Genomic DNA, 20,423 nt, shown 5'->3' on the forward strand with positions numbered 1-20,423 from the left:
AAACATCTACAAGAGAGCAGAGTGTTTCAAAACTCTCAGCAGGGCTTTAAACTCGCTGCGCAGGTAAATGAGACATGAGACTTCCAAACCCTGACCTGCATAGCTGCACTGGACTGCAGGAGTTTATCAGCGTTAAGGGTTTTACGTGTTTTTCACCAGATTATATAAATGATTGTAACTTGTAGTCACAGTTGGTAATATCAACACTTCACCGAGTTCTTTTGATTCCTCAGAGGCGTCCAATGGAAGACAAAACACTGCTCAGCAACGTTCCCTCTAAGCTGCGCCGTGCACAATTGTGCACTGCTGGCACGTCTCTGCGCACAGAAAATCTGCGTTGCGCACAAAATAAAATCTAACCTGAATTGGAATTAAAATAAATACTTTAACAATCCTGTTCTGCAGTGTGAGTCAGTGACTGGCTGCTCCTGTATGGGATCAGAACGATGCCACCTTATCCCACAGTCCAGCCAATGATGCGATTCACATTCGTATATATGTGTAACATAGTTAAATAGAGTTGAAGTTAAATCCCGCTAAATGGGACATTGGCGCCACCTACTGTCGAAAAAGTGACCCTGCAATATTCACAAAGGGCAAGGGATTCTGGGTAATCCTCAGAATAATGGAGGATTCCTGCGAGGTAAGGAATGCGCAAATGTCGTGGGGAGGAAAAATCATATCGCAGGCTGTTAAAGTAATACAGTCTGACCCGATTATTTTTGTTGTTTATACATCATTATGTTGAACTGAGTGCACGTTTATGTGAGATTTCTTTATTGGGAGGAGAGGAAACAAAATGGGAGCATAGTTAGCTAACTCTGTTGTTGCTTTCCCGTTTAGATTTTGTGCTGATTGCCCACGACATTAAAAAGAGAGCATTCTAACCATTGCCTTTTTGTTGTGAATGCAGGTATGTGACTGTGCCACACGGTTTAGAGAATTTACATTGTTTCATGTACAGCTTTAAAATATATTTCTATATTCCTTTCATTTGGGAAATTTAACATGCAATGTTAATGGTGTTGAAGTTTTTCTATTTTGGTTGTATAAATTTACCACTATATGATCACACTGCAAGTGGAAATGTAATCCTCAGAATAATGGAGGATTCCTGCGAGACCAGAGAAGACACTACACAGAGGTCACATATGCAGCTAATCAACGTCGCTGACAGGCTGTGACAGCGTCCTTATGTGCGACACCGGTGTTTTAGCAAAGCGGCTGATGTGGAGTGAAGCCACGTTAATGACAACGTGTACAACCATTGGAGACGTGAGCAGGACAGACAAACAACTGACGGACAAAGTGTGGACTTTATACCAGTTTTTAAATTGTGTTGATCGGCCACGTAAAACCAGAGTTATGATAAAATATCTGCAATGTTTGTTTTTCTTCCTGAATACTGTCGTTGTTTATATTTACTGCAGGAAGAAACGGTAAAAACGGCGTTTTATAAGGAAAACGCTCGAAAGCCTGTGAGCAAAAACAAAACTCCCAGCCTTTCCTATTGGTGGAAAAATGTACCATGTGGACCAATCAAAAAACGATATGGCAACATGGCCTTTAGTTGTTTAGGGAGGGGGAAGTTTTAGGAGGGACGGCGTGTTTGAGATGTGAGAGATTTGAGACGTTTAGTGTGTAGTTAGTGTGTAGTCAGTGTGTAGTTAGTGTGTAGTTAGTGTGTAGTCAGTGTGTAGTCAGTGTGTAGTCAGTGTGTAGTTAGTGTGTAGTCAGTGTGTAGTCAGTGTGTAGTCAGTGTGTAGTCAGTGTGTAGTTAGTGTGTAGTCAGTGTGTAGTTAGTGTGTAGTCAGCGTGTAGTTAGCGTGTAGTCAGCGTGTAGTCAGTGTGTAGTTAGTTTGTAGTCAGTGTGTAGTTAGTGTGTAGTCAGTGTGTAGTCAGTGTGTAGTCAGTGTGTAGTTAGTGTGTAGTCAGTGTGTAGTTAGTGTGTAGTTAGTGTGTAGTCAGTGTGTAGTCAGTGTGTAGTCAGTGTGTAGTTAGTGTGTAGTCAGCGTGTAGTCAGTGTGTAGTCAGCGTGTAGTCAGTGTGTAGTCAGTGTGTAGTTAGTGTGTAGTCAGTGTGTAGTCAGTGTGTAGTTAGTGTGTAGTCAGTGTGTAGTCAGTGTGTAGTTAGTGTGTAGTTAGTGTGTAGTCAGTGTGTAGTTAGTGTGTAGTCAGCGTGTAGTCAGCGTGTAGTTAGTGTGTAGTCAGTGTGTAGTCAGTGTGTAGTCAGCGTGTAGTCAGCGTGTAGTTAGCGTGTAGTCAGCGTGTAGTTAGTGTGTAGTTAGTGTGTAGTCAGTGTGTAGTTAGTGTGTAGTCAGTGTGTAGTCAGTGTGTAGTTAGTGTGTAGTCAGTGTGTAGTTAGTGTGTAGTCAGTGTGTAGTCAGTGTGTAGTTAGTGTGTAGTCAGTGTGTAGTCAGTGTGTAGTCAGTGTGTAGTTAGTGTGTAGTCAGTGTGTAGTTAGTGTGTAGTTAGTGTGTAGTCAGTGTGTAGTCAGTGTGTAGTCAGCGTGTAGTTAGTGTGTAGTTAGTGTGTAGTGAGCGTGTAGTTAGTGTGTAGTGAGCATGTAGTTAGTGTGTAGTTAGCGTGTAGTTAGTGTGTAGTTAGTGTGTAGTGAGCGTGTAGTTAGTGTGTAGTGAGCGTGTAGTTAGCGTGTAGTTAGCGTGTAGTTAGTGTGTAGTTAGTGTGTAGTCAGTGTGTAGTCAGCGTGTAGTCAGTGTGTAGTTAGTGTGTAGTCAGTGTGTAGTCAGTGTGTAGTTAGTGTGTAGTCAGTGTGTAGTCAGTGTGTAGTTAGTGTGTAGTTAGTGTGTAGTTAGTGTGTAGTCAGTGTGTAGTCAGCGTGTAGTCAGTGTGTAGTCAGTGTGTAGTTAGTGTGTAGTCAGTGTGTAGTCAGTGTGTAGTTAGTGTGTAGTTAGTGTGTAGTCAGTGTGTAGTCAGCGTGTAGTCAGTGTGTAGTCAGTGTGTAGTCAGAGTGTAGTTAGTGTGTAGTTAGTGTGTAGTGTAGTCAGTAGTGTTGTTGTGTGTCAGAACAATGAGGCGCCTGCTGAGTGTTACAGGTGTTACAGCAGTGACACATCTGCTGCTGTCAGGCCTGCAGGTATCAGGCTGTTGTTCTCCTTCATCTCATAGTGGACACAAATTATTTTTGGAGCGGCACAAATAATTTGTGTGGCATCAGATTAGATGCAGAACAGCTGATTGTTCTGTAAATAGTTTGAAATCTTTATTTAAAAACACCTTGGCTGCATTTTTAGGTAAACAGCTGCAAAAAACTTTGTTGTTTGCAAAACTCAGTTACTTTTTTTGAAGAAGTATTTAATTAACTGCCCAACATTGGTCATTATTTACTGTATTTGCAGACAGAGTTACAGACTCTCTCCCAGACCACAGACTCATAATACAGTCAGAGTTTTTGTCAAGGCTACTGAACGGACCCACGCGCAGACAGTTCTTTCAAGGAAACAAAAAGGGGATTTATTTACAATAGGGATCACCTTAGTGCGAAATATATGTACAGTGAGTCGGGAGGGGGTCCAGGGCTCCAGGGAGAGAAGGGGGGGGGGGGGGAATCCACACACACGCTTCCTCTTCCACTCAGTCACCGCCACTGCTCCTCCGCACACACGCACTCCTCTTCAGCCGCACTCGCTCCAACACTCCACACACTGCCCCACTTGGACAGGTCCGGTGATTCGGTCCAGAATCTACAGACAGAAGGTCAAAGGTTAGTTCCACAACATAAAACACGTGTAAGCGATTCTTCTTTGAATATGCCGCGAGCACGAACTCAGGTGGTTCGACGTTCCAGCGGTGAGCTGCTCTGTGCCACTGCCTTAAATAGCAGCTGGGGAAATCAGCCAGATCAGCCGCAGGTGGACACCATCCACAGGGGTGCGTGGGCCAAGAGTGAGAGCCCGTAATGAGCTCCACCCAGGCAGAGAGGAGGAGGAGAGACAAAAAACTAAAACTAACAACAACAAAACCTGTAGCCAGCGTGGGCCAACCAGAGAGACACGGGAACGTGACAGTTTTATTTAAAAAAGAAAGTTGTGTTTTCAAAATTGAGTTGAAGTTATTTTTCCTTCCAACAGTGTTAACATGCTACAGGTCAGGAACAAGATTCTTTTTAATTTTCATTATAAGTGGGATAAATGTAAATGCTGTAATTTGATTATTTTAATAAACATGTAACTTGGATGGATCGGATGCTGGCGTGACCACAGCGCACACGTCTGCTGTTGCTCACAGTGGTCCAAGGGACGCTCAGGGAGTTTGTGTGTTCAGACACATGAAACATTAGAGGCAACATTGCTGCTCAGTAGATCATTTAACACTTTATTACTTCTAGAAGGGAGATGCGTCCTGCTCGACACGCTGCCGTGGGTCTCAAAGTGGTGGCGTGGCCCTAACAGTTCTGTTACAGAAGCTCTCTCATTCTAGTCTAAACAGCAGAGTCTCAGTAACTTGTTCCCCTCTGATCTACATTTTCCCAGGCAAGTGTGAGTCTGCAGCTTTCTACTCCTCAAGGACACACCGTCTCATGCCTTTATTTTCAGGACTGTGTCCACTTAATACTACACTATATAACTTTATTACACTTATTGATAAAAAAGCACAGCATTACAGAGGCACTGCAAATTATTTAATCCCACCACAGTTCATCTGCAGAACTCATCTGAGGGGACTTTATAAGGTGGGCCTGGTCCTCACAGGCTGTGCAATATGCTGCCATATGTGCTTTCTGTTTAATAATAATAGGTGTGTAGGTTTCCTAAACAATCAAATGCTGCTCAAATGTCCCTAGCTCCTTATCCATTCCACATCAGCTGCCTCCTTGCTTGCCCGTCTCATTTTGGTCACACTACAAGTCTTTTTCTCTTCATTATTCATCTTGGCTCTCCAGTGCAACTATTTTCTGCTATTAAAGGTTGCGTCAGAAGTTATTTGTTGTAACTGCTCAGTCATTTGAATGTTATGTCCTTTTCTGTGTCTTCACATTTCTTCTGTCTTCAGTGCTTTAAACATCTTTAGGTTTGGGCTACTACCGTTGGTTAGCAGGAGGAGACCGATGTTCCGCTTTTTCCTGTCCTCCACAGGATTGACTCCAGCCTCATGTCTATGCTTCTTATATTAGCAACACATGCTTCCCAATATTTCATGTCATTATGGCAAAGACACAACGCAGTAATTCAGAGCTTTGTATAGCTCTGAATTTACAAATCACGCCAAAGTCGCCTCCAGAGGCTTTGATACACTACAGCTATACAGAGCTTTTGTTCCTCTTTCAAATTCAAATTCAAATTTTATTTGTCACACACACACAACCATACACAGTATGACATGGGGGTGAGATGCTTGTAGCTGTACAATGCCCGACCATTAAATGACAGAAGAAAAGTTTTACAATATTTACAATTTACTACAAAAATTTACAAATGTCCACACATTTCCTGTGGGTCGCCTTCTCTTCTTGCATCCATTTCAATTCCAGCATCATCCTGTATCCATGTGTTTGCTCACATCATGTTTTCTTAATCTGTGGTTCTGCTTTTCTATTAAAGTCTAAAACTTACGGAAAGTCGACAAATACCTGGTAGTAGCATTAAAGTCTCTCTTGTCTCTCCTGCCCTCTACCAACTCTCAGCCTCATTGTCCTTTGCTTCATTGCACACTCTGTGCTCTCTCCTGTCCTTTGTATCTTTCAGCCTTATCGCCGGCTCACTGCTCGATGCTCAGCTTCAGCAGACTCCAGCCTCTCTGCTCTACGTAGGTTATCAGCAGCCTCAAACCTTAATGCAGGATGTTGCTGCTCTCTGACCTCTGCATACCAGCATATTACAGGATCTCTGACCTCAGCTGCGTGGATCCTCGACACAGGTTCCCCTTCTGTCTTCTGTCCTTTGTCTGCTTTCTGCCTTATTGCATTCTCTCTGCTGGCAGTCAGTGGCCTGAATGCTGCCTCTCTGCTAGCATTCTTCAACCCAGTTAGCCTCCACTCCACGTACTCTAAATCTCACTGTCATTCTCCCTTTCAGACGCCTTCATGGAGCCTACCTCTTCCCCATCTCTGCCTCTCCTTCATCAGGCTCCATTCAAGCCTCCATCTTCATCTCTGCCACCAGCGTCCAGAGTCCGCGGGTCCTAATCCCTATCACTGCTGTGATGGGCCATCGGACACTAACCACCAAATACATCAATTGAATTCATTTCCTTCTAATGGGCTCTCTTTCTTGAACTAATATGTCTTTCTTATATTAACATATAGCACAAGTGTGCTTCAGTGACCTACTTTTTCCTCTCTTACTTTGAGTAGAATTCAGAGCCTGCACTTTTTCACTTTTGCTGAGTAAAGAAGTTGATTAAGTACTTTGCAGACTTCAACCTAACTAAAGAACGTCTGTACTTTTGCCAGAAAAGCTGCAGCTTTTTCCACTAAAATGAGGGAAAAACAGAGACACTCAGTGTGGCTGAAGGAAAAAGGAGCTTGGACATCAAACTTATGGAAAAGTGGGTGGAGGAGGTGGTGACCTGTCCGCTTAAGATGAAAAGAAAAAAGGGAATGGATGGATGAGTGAAAGACACAATAATATATGACGGGAGATTATTTAAAAAATCGAATACGTTTAAAGGTTAAACATCTTTCCATTTAATATTTTCTTTGCATCTGCAATGCAATATTTTTTTTATATTGCATTGCATATATATTTTTTTATAATTCCAGACATTTTGTGGCTTATGGTGTTTTAAGTGTAAGTAATAATTAAAAAAGAAGAATTTAGCAGTGGTCATTGTAGTTTTACAGACATTTGTTCGTACACACGGTCAGGGGCACTTCTAAAAGTGCAGGATGGAGAAATTCAGGTATGAACACATTGAAAAAAACACTGATTGGTGCATAAAGTCTTCTTATGCACAGTTTAAACACAGATTTGTATGTAAATCTATTATTCTGCTGCAGAACAAATCCAAGGGTGTGACACACCTCTGAAAGCTGTTTTTCCTTGGTCAGAGTGGAAAGGCTTCAGTGGAGGTGGGGTGCAGCAACCCTCCCAGACTTATACCCACTGTGTATTTCCCATGTGGGCTTTGATATACTGCTCTGTCTACGTCCACTTTTCTGTTGTACCACTGTCACTGTGTGAAACGTGAATTCATCATCAAAAAGATCATTCACTATAAAATGCTGGAATGTTTGAGTCCACCTGAAGTGTTTGGCCAGTGTTCAGGAGAGTGAGATTTGGCAGCTGGGTGCAGATCTTAGAGAAAAGGGTTACTTAGAATAACATAGTGTCACACCAGAAGGTTTGGAGACCATGATCAAGCCCTGTGCTGCTCTGAGGACAACTCCTCTCTGTGCATTTACAATTCAAAAGGATATAAGCATATTTTTGTCAGAGTTATATTGTTGGATTGTTATTTATGCTTAGAAACATACAATCATATATGCTTATAAGTATATAATCGATTGCATAATGATAGAGGTCTGATCCTTAGTAGTCTGCAAAGACTCTGTGTGCTTCCAGAGTGTTCTGGCACACACATCCTAAGGTCATGAGAGAGCTCGTACCTTCTCTTTCTGTTTTATGGTGCAGGAGGACACCTACTCTGTGTCTGTTTAAGTGTAAGTGCCCTTTGTTTAGGTGAACTGCTGGACTCACAGGCCCAGCAGAGTTAGTGGAGTCATTCACGGGGTCACCTGTTGACCCACACACATACCTACACTACACACAGACAGTACTCTTTGTTTACATGTATGCCTGTGTAAGATGTCATATGTTAATGAACTTGTGCATATTCATGGAACCTCAATAAAGAGCAGTGCTACAGCTAACTGAGAGTAACTGGGGTTCAGGAACAGCATTGTCACTGTTATCTCCCTCATGCACGAGATCACGCTGTCTCGGTGGAGTTGAATAAACTCGGCCGTCTGCTCCTTGCTGTCTAAAATATAACAGGACACTGGAGTAAACTCTCGACCATCTCACACACTGTTTATCAGTTTTCTGTTTGACGTTTATTCAGCTGTGTGAAAACCAAGGAGGAACCCACCCGGGGATTAATAAAGCTTGATTTAATCTAATTTAATTTAATCTCAGCCAAACCGATTTACCCACGAACAAACAAAACACTGAAAAAAGCCCAACAATAACATTTTAGGTTGTCTAAGTGACTTATATATTACGTTTAACCCGAGCAGCGAAAGTCCGCGGTGATCTGAAAATGATGTGCCGGGAGTTGTGCCATTCTCGGCCGCATCAGTAACCCTCGAGCTCCCGGCTAGCTGTCGAGCTGGTGGCAGTGTTGGGAAGGTTACTTTTAAAATGTATTCCGTTACAGAATACAGAATACATGCCCCAAAATGTATTCTGTAACGTATTCCGTTACGTTACTCAATGAGAGTAATGTATTCTGAATACTTTGGATTACTTAATATATTATCATGCTTTTTACAACAACGTGAATGTACTATTGCTGTGTGATTTATTACTATTACTGAAGGTCCGCGACTCCGAACTGTAGTAAAGGGACCTCTGACTAATACGGCGGGGTCCCTGTCGGCTCGTAGCCGAAAAATAGCTTTACTTTGTTGTCTGGGTCAACTTTGCTAGCAGAGACAGAGAGAGGCGTTGAAAGGCTCCAACGGAACTTATTGTTTTCAGAGGAAAACACGAACACGGTGTACAGTCGAGTTTTAATAGCTTACTTACAGCTGGGCTCGTCAGGCACTCTTCTTGGCTGCAGTGGTTATTATAATATTTACATGCTTCCAGCTCCCGTTTTTCCTCGATGACAACTCGTACCTTTCCACTCCCCTTTTTCTCCCTCCTCGCGCTCACAGACACATAACGTGTATGGCAGTGCATTCTCCCTGCAGCACGGACTACACTGCCCATGATGCTACATTCTTTAGAGCTATGCTTGTAGCATTCTGCCTGTTAGCTTAGCACAACAACAACAACGAAAAGGCGCTCTCTCACCCAGGAAACACACAGTCGCAGAAAGAGAGAGAGAGCGTCGCCCTGTAACCATGGCAACCGTAACACTGCCGCCTGGAACAACAGAACGTAGCTGTCAAACAAAACCCAAACAGTCCTGACCCGCGACAACATGAAACAGGAAAGTACCGCAGTGTAATCCATTTATTTCAACAAAGTAACTGTATTCTGAATACCACCTTTTTAAACGGTAACTGTAACGGAATACAGTTACTCATATTTTGTATTCTAAATACGTAACGGCGGTACATGTATTCCGTTACTCCCCAACACTGGCTGGTGGGTAGCAGACGTCTCTGAAAACGTCGAAGCACTTTGGCAAATATGCGATATCTTGATAAACCGAGCAGATATTTGATGTTTTCACAGCTACTTTCTCGCCTGAAAATATGTTAAAAGTTTATTTTGTGACCCAGAAAGATTAGTATGAGTCATTTTAAAACTTAGTAGCGGCCGCCGTTGCTGGAAACTGGAGTTTGGCTGGGCCGCGCTATGAATTCTGGGATATGGTAGGCCACGAAGGACACACCCGACCCATCCTTCAAATTCGGTGAAAAGGAGGACTCATTTGTCGGCTGCATTCGGAGGAGTCTACGAATTTGGACAGCCTTCTGCGCGTCGCTGTGACGTAATCGGTCTACAAATGCGGCCTCAGGAGGACGCAGCCCATGAATTTGGACACGACCAAAGAGCTCTACCTGGTGTCCAATGCTTTTGCCATTGTAGTAGAATTGTCTTGGCTGTTCCAGCAATAGGGTTGTGCTTAGACAACCCTATCAATTTTACCTGAATTTCCAACCCGTTTATCTCATAAAGCTAATAAACAAAGATAAGTTTAGTTACAAATCTAATCAAAGCCATCAGTGTAGCTTTAAACTGATGTGCACTACCCTTATTCTAACCTAATAATACCTGACCTTGAGCATGGCCACCACATCGGTCTGTCCCAGTCTAACATAGTACAACACTGTAAACTTCATCATAGTACTGAAACGTACACTAAAGTAACCTGGTTTCTAAGCAAAAGAATATGTAGGTCCAATGTCTCCTTTAAAAACTGTCAAATGAAATAGGATATTACAATGAAGCTTTACATTTTCAGTTTATCAAACTGCACTTGTTGAGCAGTCCTTACATTTGAAAAAATCCTTTCCTCTTTGTTACTTTTTCTCATTCTCCGAGTGTCAGCACACTCACATTAATGTGATCTTGTTTCTCTCCCTGGGAAATACAGCAACTGTACGTTAGCTGCCAGACCAGAAGAGTTTTGGAGACATTTGTTGAGCTGTCTTCAGTTGCAGTGTTGGGAAGGTTACTGTATTACATTACAGATTACAGATTACATGCCCCAAAATGTATTCTGTAACATATTCCGTTACGTTACTCAATGAGAGTAATGTATTCTGAATAGTTTGGATTACCTATTACATTATCGTGCTTTTTACAACTACATGAATGTCCTATTGCTGTGTGATTTATTACTATTACTGAAGGTTACTCTCCACACCAACACCAACCAGATGTTTAAATCTTAATATAAAAGAGTAACAGTAGGTGGACATTAGGTAAGGCTGCACTTTTTGCAGCATTCTCGTGTAGAAACTATTCCTCGCGTATATAAAACAGGTCCGTGGCTCCGAACCGTAGTAAAGGGACCTCTGGCTGATACGTCGGGTTCGTGTCGGGCTCGCAGCTGAAAACTAGCTTTACTTTGTTGTGTGGGTCACTTTGCTAGCGAGAGACAGAGAGAGGCGTTGAAAGGCTGCTCCAACAGAACTTATTGTTTCAGAGAAAAACACGAACACAGTGTACAGTCGAGTCTTAATAGCTTACTCACAGCTGGGCTCGTCAGGCACCCTTCTTAGCTGCAGTGGTTATTATTATATTTACATGCTTCCAGCTCCCGTTTCTGCTCCGTGACAGCTCGTACTTTTCCTTTTTCTCCCTCCTCGCTCACAGACACATAACGGGTATGGCAGTCCATTCTCCCTGCAGCACGGACTACACTGCCCATCAGGCTGCATGCTTTAGAGCTATGCCTGTAACACTCTGCCTGTTGCCTTCATATTAAATCATTTTTGTATAATAATTTTTAGAGCCTCTTATTGCCTGTTTTGTTTGGGTTTTGGGTTTGCACCAGCGTGGAATTACCAAAAACTAGAGAGACCATAGCCGAACATATGAAACAGGAAAATACCGCCATGTAATCCCTTTATTTCAGGAAAGTAACTGTATTCTGAATACCACCTTTTTAAACAGTAACTGTAACAGAATACAGTTACTCATATTGTGTATTTTAAATACGTAACGGCGGTACATGTATTCCGTTACTCCCCAACACTGTTCAGTTGACACCAGCAGCACGAACACACAAAAGAGACATTGAGGGGAACATGGTATGTCATTTTTTTATTACTGATCAAATATCATCATGCCATTGGTAGAGTCAATGATTTCTTCACTTCAGGGGTTGGAATGAAGTTAAGGGTCATTGTGGCTCACTTTAACCTCTCCAGTTTTTTCTCTCGGACTTCTCTGTGTCCACCACAGAAATGTGCTTTTTCACCATTATTATTTCAAAGATGAGACATCCAGCAAACGTGGAAAAGAAGGCAGAGGAATGCCATGCAGCAAATGTGTAGTATCCCACGAGTGAAAGTGGGGCCTCAGCTGCTCATGTGGTGTGTGCCACAGTCACTCAGCCACTGGGCCGCTCCAGGCACTTTTCCTGATCACAGTGCTCATTTAACAAACTCTGTATCTGTGAAGTTTCTTTTCTTCCTTTCAGTGAACATCGCTTGAGGTATTGATCTGATGGTAAGCTCACATTGGTTCTGTTTGTTCTACGTGATCATGCATTGAATTCAAATGGATTAGATTTATATAGCACTCTTCTAAGGTTACACTTACAGAGTGCTTCACACTGCAAACAAGTCTCACAAATATATGTGCAGCATTTTATGTTACATACACATATATATACACACACATATGTATATATATATACATATGTGTGTGTATATATATATATATATATACACACATATATATATATACACACACATATGTATATATATATACATATGTGTGTGTATATATATATATATGTGTGTATATATATATACACATATATACATATACATATATATATGTATATATGTATGTATATGTATATATACATATATATATACATACATACATATATATATACACATATACATATATATATATATATATATATATACATATATATGTATATATATATACACACATATATATATATACACACACATATACATATATATATATACATATACATATATGTATATATGTATATATATACACATATACATATATGTATATATATATATATATATATATACATATACATATATATATATATATATATATATATATATATATATATATATATATATATATATATACACACATATTTATATATATACATATATATATATATATACATATTTAAATATATACATATATATATATATATATATATATATATACATATACCGGTCCCCTCCAACTACCGACCAATAACCTGCCTCAGTACTACATGGAAGCTCCTGTCAGGCATCATATCGGCTAAGATGAACAGGCACATGGGTCAATACATGAGCGGGACACAGAAAGGAATTGGCAAGAATACCAGAGGCGCAAAACACCAGCTACTGGTAGACAGAACAATCAGCCGAGACTGCAAGACCAGACTGACCAACCTGTGCACTGCCTGGATTGATTACAAGAAGGCCTATGACTCAATGCCCCACAGCTGGATACTGGAATGCCTAGAATTGTATAGATCAATGGGACCCTAAGAGCCTTCATCAGGAACTCAATGGGGATGTGGCGTACAACACTAGAGGCCAACTCCAAGCCCATAGCACAAGTCACCATCAAGTGCGGGATCTACCAAGGAGATGCTCTGTCCCCACTGCTGTTCTGCATAGGCCTGAACCCCCTCAGTGAGATCATTAACAAGACTGGCTACGGATACCGACTACGGAACGGAGCAGTTGTCAGCCACCTCCTGTACATGGATGACATCAAGCTGTATGCCAAGAGTGAACGAGACATCGATTCACTGATCCACACTACCAGGCTATACAGCAATGACATTGGAATGTCGTTCGGACTGGAGAAGTGTAGTCGGATGGTAACAAAGAGAGGGAAGGTAGTCAGAACAGAGGGGATTGAACTACCAGAAGGCAACATTGCAGACATAGAGGACAGTTACAAGTACTTGGGGATCCCACAGGCGAATGGGAACCATGAAGAGGCCGCTAGAAAAGCTGCAACCACCAAGTACCTGCAGAGGGTCAGGCAAGTCCTGAGGAGTCAGCTGAATGGTAAGAACAAGATCCGGGCCATCAACACGTACGCCCTGCCCGTGATCAGGTACCCTGCTGGGGTAATAGGCTGGCCAAAGGAGGAGATAGAAGCCACTGACATAAAGACAAGAAAGCTCCTTACCATGCATGGAGGGTTTCACCCCAAGTCCAGCACCCTGAGGCTGTACGCTAAGCGGAAGGAAGGGGGCCGGGGACTGGTGAGTGTCAGCACCACAGTCCAGGATGAGACAACGAACATCCAAGAATACATTGGGAAGATGGCCCCAACTGACCGAGTGCTCAGTGAATACCTCAGGCAGCAGAAACCCAAGAAAGAGGAGGGAGACGAGGAACCATCATGGGAGGACAGGCCCCTGCACGGTATGTACCACCGGCAGATAGAGGAGGTGGCTGATATCCAGAAATCCTACCAGTGGCTGGACAAAGCTGGACTGAAAGGCAGCACAGAGGCACTAATCATGGCAGCACAAGAACAAGCTCTGAGCACAAGATCCATAGAGGCTGGGGTCTATCACACCAGGCAAGACCCCAGGTGCAGGCTGTGTAAAGATGCCCCAGAGACAATCCAGCACATAACAGCAGGGTGTAAGATGCTAGCAGGCAAGGCATACATGGAACGCCATAACCAAGTGGCCGGCATAGTGTACAGGAACATCTGTGCCGAGTATAACCTGGAAGTCCCGAGGTCAAAATGGGAGATGCCCCCAAGGGTGGTGGAGAATGACCGAGCTAAGATCCTGTGGGACTTCCAGATACAGACGGACAAAATGGTGGTGGCTAACCAACCGGACATAGTGGTGGTAGACAAACAGAAGAAGACGGCCGTAGTGATCGATGTAGCGGTTCCGAATGACAGCAATATCAGGAAGAAGGAACACGAGAAGCTGGAGAAATACCAAGGGCTCAGAGAAGAGCTCGAGAGGATGTGGAGGGTGAAGGTAACGGTGGTCCCCGTGGTAATCGGAGCACTAGGTGCGGTGACTCCCAAGCTAGGCGAGTGGCTCCAGCAGATCCCGGGAACAACATCGGAGATCTCTGTCCAGAAGAGCGCAGTCCTGGGAACAGCTAAGATACTGCGCAGGACCCTCAAGCTCCCAGGCCTCTGGTAGAGGACCCGAGCTTGAAGGTGTGGAGCAGGGAAATTATTTTACTGCTATTGTTAAATAATTGTCATCATTACCATTGCATTAATAATATAATCTGGAGTTTATATTGTGTTTAGAGGTTTAAACAGTGTGTCTTTCAGAAAGGCTAAAAGTAACAGGACAGGAAACAGGCTTGGAGAGTTTTGCAGAAGTGGAAGTTATTTTGAGCAGCAGGCTAAGACGAGGCTTTAACAATGTAACAGACAGCTTTAAGAAGGCCTTAAGCAGTTATGACTATTTTATACACAATGCATATCTGTGCTTATTAAAGAGTTGGAGCTCGGTCAATTAATTGGGGGTCGGAAGCTTTGTTCGGCGCGATGTTCGGACAATCTATTGTGCAAGTGACTTGGAGCCATAGAAGGAATTGCAATACATGCTTACAAAACACTTATATATCAGATCATTTTATATTAAGGTTTTAGTAGAGGTTCTTGGTTAAAACATTTATTTAGTAGAAGACATACACATAGTCTCAGTGAGCTTCTGGTCTAGTGAAAGGTCAAAAGTGCAACAGGTGAATTGAGAAAGAGCATGTGAGGTCGTGACACACACACATGAGTTAGATTTATTTAGAGGAGAGATTAGTCATGTCTCGGCAAGAAAGAGGAACAATTCACTTTAAGACAAGAACGGAAAGTACCAGCCATGAAAATAGAAGATGATCTTCTGGGTTAAAAGTCCATTGTGGTGTTGATCTGATCTATGTATAAAATGTATCTGTGACGCATGAAGGGGCGTCAGTAAATCAAACCCTGATGCTATAAAATATCTGTTCATGCTTTGATTAAGTTGAAGCTCAATTGCTGTCGGCGTACAGAGTTGTCTTCCCACATGTGTGTATTCATTAAAAATCATCGTTTGACCAAGACCTTCTGGACCATGGGTGGTTTGTACTCTCCCTCCTCAATTTTGAACCTTAACAAAGGATAAACCGCCCGCAGGGGCGTGCTGGGTGTTTTTTTTTTGTTTCTGAAATGTGAGGAACATAATGAATGCAAGGATAAGACATTCTCTGGACAACCGATGACAAGTATAGCAAGGCTGTTAGTAAGACCAATGTATATAGTCCACACAGGCATAATACATCTGCATGCAGACAGTCCACAAAACGTCATACACATGCAAATATTGACATTTAGTGGACTTGGTGTTACGTATCATTTGCGCTTGGTTGGGTAACTGTTTCAGATCCATTCCTGATCAGTTGTTGTTGCCAGTTGTCAGCTTCACTAAGTAGAATGAGATGGTTTGTTAAACAGGCAACATTCTGGACTTTGAACTACTATTTATGTTTGGTTCTCTCAATGTCACATAACACTTGAAGCTAAAAGAGTACTCAGGTACCAACAACATTATCACTTTCATGATAACGTATTAAACGTGATCCTTGGCTGTTCTGTTGCAGTGTGAACAGAGGACGGCCTGCTTCAGTGTGTTTTCAGACGCCTTCGACCTTTCTTGTTTATTCTTATTTTATCTTTGCAAACCACTGCCCTGCACAATATGTCTTTCATGCCACTCTGGACTCTCCACAGCTTATCAGTTAGAGCACAGAATAATGGTGCAAAAAAGCCCTCTGTTTGAAATTGATAAAGAAAAGGAGACAGTTTTTTCCCCATCAAACACTCTGGGCTTATCTGAGACGTGTGTGTTGAGAAGTGGTTGGAGAGCGCATACGCTCTAAGGAGCACGCCAGGCCCGAGAGTCTTCCTGGCTGATTGTTCAGGAGCATTAACTATGGGTCAGTCCCTGCAGGAAAACTGGGCTTGTTCATGAAACACCAGGACTGGTGCAGAGACATATGGAGAGAAAAAACACTGTGTTACTGAAAGAATAGCCGCTTTGCAACAGAGAGACTCAGTGGGGCTTCTCAGAAATAAGCCAGCTCAAATTGCCTTTAAAAGGAAAAAGCTTGTGTGAATCCAGAGCGCTGTGATTAAAATGCAGCTGTCTGCTCATGGTGGAACCTCGTGTTTGTTCAAATCTTACTTTAGCCCTCAGCACAGTGGCTACAAAATAGTTTAGGTCTTAAGGTTATTAATAATACATGGTCTTTATAATTACCTTTATATTGCTTGTTGCATACCTAATTTTATGGTCATTTTATACCTGAGAACAGTAAAGGCTTGTTAAAGACCACGGCTGACGTTCAGAAGAACGTTTTCAATTTAGGTTAGAAACACGAGGGGAACTGTAACACAGCTATACACAGCTCTCTCATCAGCACTCCTACAGACTGCTTTACTATGTGAATGTGTTGAACCACACCTCTACATGATTGATTTACGGTGTTCCCAGTGCCACTGACACAGGTGTATAACACAGCGTGTCTTTACAAACACTAGTGAAGGAACGGGACGTTTTAAAGAGCTAACTGAGCACCATAATGTCACCATTGCTACAGGTCAGTTTATGGAATTGCTTTTTGTAAATTGTGTTATTAATGTGGAAACATTTAGGAGCCACAGCAACTCAGCCAAAGAACATCAGACTAGATAAAGTAATAGAGTAGTGACCTTTAGGTTTTGTGCATGGCTTCTCTACAAAACTCCTCTGGTGTTAACATCAGCACATAAACAGTCTGCTGGGAGCTTTGCGTTTGTATTCTTCTCCATACTAACAAGATATCAAAAGGACATAAGACCTCGTGTCCTGTTGTATTCCACAGAAAGCTCTTTTACATCAGTGTGTTGCCTGTTCTTCAACCACTTCTGCTCTTTTTGTCAAGGTTACCCTAAAGGACTCAGATGGAGGAAACAGCTGAAATGTTTAACAGTTTTAAAGAAAGGATGAAACAACGACAAGTAATACAATCCAACAAATCTAAACCAGAAGACACAAGAGCGAAGAACAACAAAGGTACAACAGATGGAGATGGGAAACACCAGGGAACATGGCTGAAACTAATCACGAAAGTCGGAACAAGTGTGGCTGTAGTTCAAGAGCTGGAGCAGGTCATCTACTAATAGGAGGACCAATGGTTTGATTCCTGGCTGCTCCAGTCTGTATGCCAGATATCCTTGGGTGACTAACCGTGCTGTATCCATCGCAATTTTCAATGTGAATGTTCAATAGTTAGCATGCAGAAAAAAGTGCTTGAGAACTGAGTGCAATAGAAAAACCAAAAAATCCATTTACCAAAAAAAAAAAAAAATGAGGCACTATCAAATATAAACACAAGTAACTGAACACAGGAGCATCTTAACATACACAGGAGGAAAGCTGAAACTAAGAGCATTAAATATAAACGGTAACCTCAGATACAAAACTAAAACAACCATAAAACTTTAAAGACCTGAAAACACTTTTCAGAAGTAACAAGATGAGTCAGTATTTCTGTGGAAGCTTAGGAAGAGATTTCAGGTAAAGGTGGCAGTATAGTCTTTGCATAGCCCACTCACATCCTGGCTCATCCGAAACTTTGGCTCACTGTGACAAACACCCGTTTTCACACCTTGGCTCATGTGATTAGGAAGAGGATCAATAGGGGGTCCATGGCCCTCTCGGGAACACTTCCATCGGGCTCAAATCTGGGACTCTCCACCAGTTGCTCTTAGAACTGAAGAAGCTTCTCGGATGAAGCGTCTTCAAGGGAACTTAAAGAGTCCAGACGCTTTTCTTTCCAAGCTCCTTAGACTTTGCATTGGTTGCTTTGCACACTGCCACATTATCACCCAGCCACTTCTATTTATGTAAAGACTCAGACAATACTGCCACATCAGCACTGCTTCTGGTTTTTACTTCTTCTCTTCTCTTCAAAGACTTTGCCAAGTGTGTTTTTTTCCACACAAAGTCTCAAGTTTTCAAACTGTTGCAGCATCTCCCGATGTACATCCATGTATATCTCTGAGGTTCTGTAATGGAATATCATTAAAATGGTAGTAAAAAGTGGCCGAATCATACACTGGGCTGCGGCAGCCACAGCACAACGCGCCAGGTTACAGAAATCACTCGTCTTAATCTCGTCTTAATTCCATGTCAGATTAACTGACTGTTTTATTAGTCACATATTTTTTCTGGTCCTGGTATTTGAAGAATATAAATGAGCTGCTATAAAGTCAGTTGGTGTTGTTTTTCTAATTCTCAGCTGTTCTCTAATCCAGACTCCTGTTATCAGAGGAGTTAGTCTAAGTCCGCCACTAATCAGAAGGTCGGTGGTTCGATCCCAGGCTATCTCCTGGCTGCATACCAAATATCCTTGGGCAAGATACTAACCCCATGTTTGCCTACTGGTGGTGGTCAGAGGGCCCGGTGGCGCCAGTGTCCGGCAGCCTCGCCTCTGTCAGTGCGCCCCAGGGTGGCTGTGGCTACAATGTAGCTGCCATCACCAGTGTGTGAATGACTGGATGTAGTGTGAAGCACTTTGGGGTCCTTAGGGACTGAGTAAAGCGCTATACAAATGCAGGCCATTTACTGTTCACCTGTTTACCCCAGGATACAGGTCAGGGATGGTCACCCAAAATGTTCTCTTCCTCCTGAAGAACTGTGATGGAGTAACATGTCTGTTACATTAGTAGGATTTCTGTATGGTAATTGTCTTATACAGAGGAACCAGTGAGGGAGATGCATGAAGATCTACATGCAGCTCTGTATTGAGGAAAGAGAGTCACGATTCCCCCTGCTGGAGCCTACTGTGCATTACCAAAATGTCTGATTCACAACAAGAACGCAGGAGCGTTTGAAGCTATTGAGTGAGGGGCATGTACCGCTAAAACGTCTAATGAAATGGTGCAACATCAGCTAGTAGATATCTGAAAAATATACTGTGGATGTTCAATAAAAGGAGTGCGCACAAGGTACAGTTACATATGTCTGGACATTGCCACAAGTTTCATTTGATTCATTTCAAGCCAAAATGCCACTTTTTACATTTTTTGTTATTTTTTAAAGAAAGAAGAGGCATACTTGTTCCATCTTTTTCTTCACTGACTATAACGTTTAATATAGTAACTGAAGCACGAACAATCGGAGATTTAGGTCAAACTTTTTTGCGATTTCTCTGAGCACCATCTGAGGTGGTATACCCATTTCTGTTAAGATTGTGGCATTCTTTTAATACACACCTGAATTCTCCACACCAGAAAACTGTCAAAACATCTTCTTTTAAAAGGCTAGCTTAGGCGAGCTTAAGCTGGAGGTTTGAGACAAGGTGAGTCCAGGAGCTGTGGCATAAGAAAGCCAGGTTAGCAGAGTAAACCACTGTAAACCTACACGGCAGACCCAGTGGCATTTTGATGCTTTTTATTAAAGCTTTGACGGTTGCTGTCCACAATACTCACAGAGCTGCAGCTCTCCCGCTGCCCGCTCAACACTATCACAACAACACAACCACAGGACCCAGTACAATATTTAATTCGGCAGGGCGTGATTGCGGATGCCGTGCAGGTGCGTCCGCCTCCTCTGCACGGCACCGCAGGCCACGCCCCGCCACAACCACAAAGAGTGGCTGAAACACGTGAGCAAAGTAACAACATAGGATTGATGACCAACGGGCAGTGAATGGATGTCAGGATAAGGTTTAAATTGGTGATGGGATTTCCGGCTCTTTTTAGAGAACTGGCTTTTTCAGCTCCCAACCGGCTCTTCAGGTTGTTTTGTTGCTTTAATTAGTTTGTTATTAACAACAATATAAAATTATGCACAAAATGAATTACTAATGTACAAAAACATAGTTTTATTTATATATGTTTATATATAAATATATACGGTGGCCCCTAGAGACAAAACATGTACAAACTCCAAAACACATTTCTAGCGTTAACTGAACTTCCAAAACAGAGCTACCTAGATCACTTAAATTACACAATTGAAAGCATGTGTGTATTGTTTGTGTATTTATACACAAGCACTCATATATATTCAAATAATTAAAAAAAAAAAAGTTCATTTACCTGTTACTACCAC

The 20,423-nt window shown here is 42.3% G+C and overlaps 1 long non-coding RNA gene across 3 annotated transcripts; it reads left to right on the forward strand.

Moving 5' to 3' along the window:
• Positions 1–505: 505 nt before the first annotated feature.
• LOC309700784 lies at positions 506–7,821 on the forward strand. 3 transcript variants are annotated; one of them, XR_014274752.1, is made up of 4 exons: positions 506–913; positions 1,100–1,308; positions 5,705–5,876; positions 6,035–7,821. It is a non-coding gene; the product is annotated as an uncharacterized lncRNA (long non-coding RNA). The 3 variants fall into 3 exon arrangements; XR_014274753.1 differs by having other exon boundaries at positions 1,122–1,308; XR_014274754.1 differs by lacking the exon at positions 1,100–1,308.
• Positions 7,822–20,423: the final 12,602 nt, after the last annotated feature.

This window comes from Aulonocara stuartgranti (assembly GCF_965226115.1).
Source record: "Aulonocara stuartgranti genome assembly, chromosome: 23".
Classification (NCBI taxonomy): Eukaryota; Metazoa; Chordata; class Actinopteri; order Cichliformes; family Cichlidae; genus Aulonocara; species Aulonocara stuartgranti.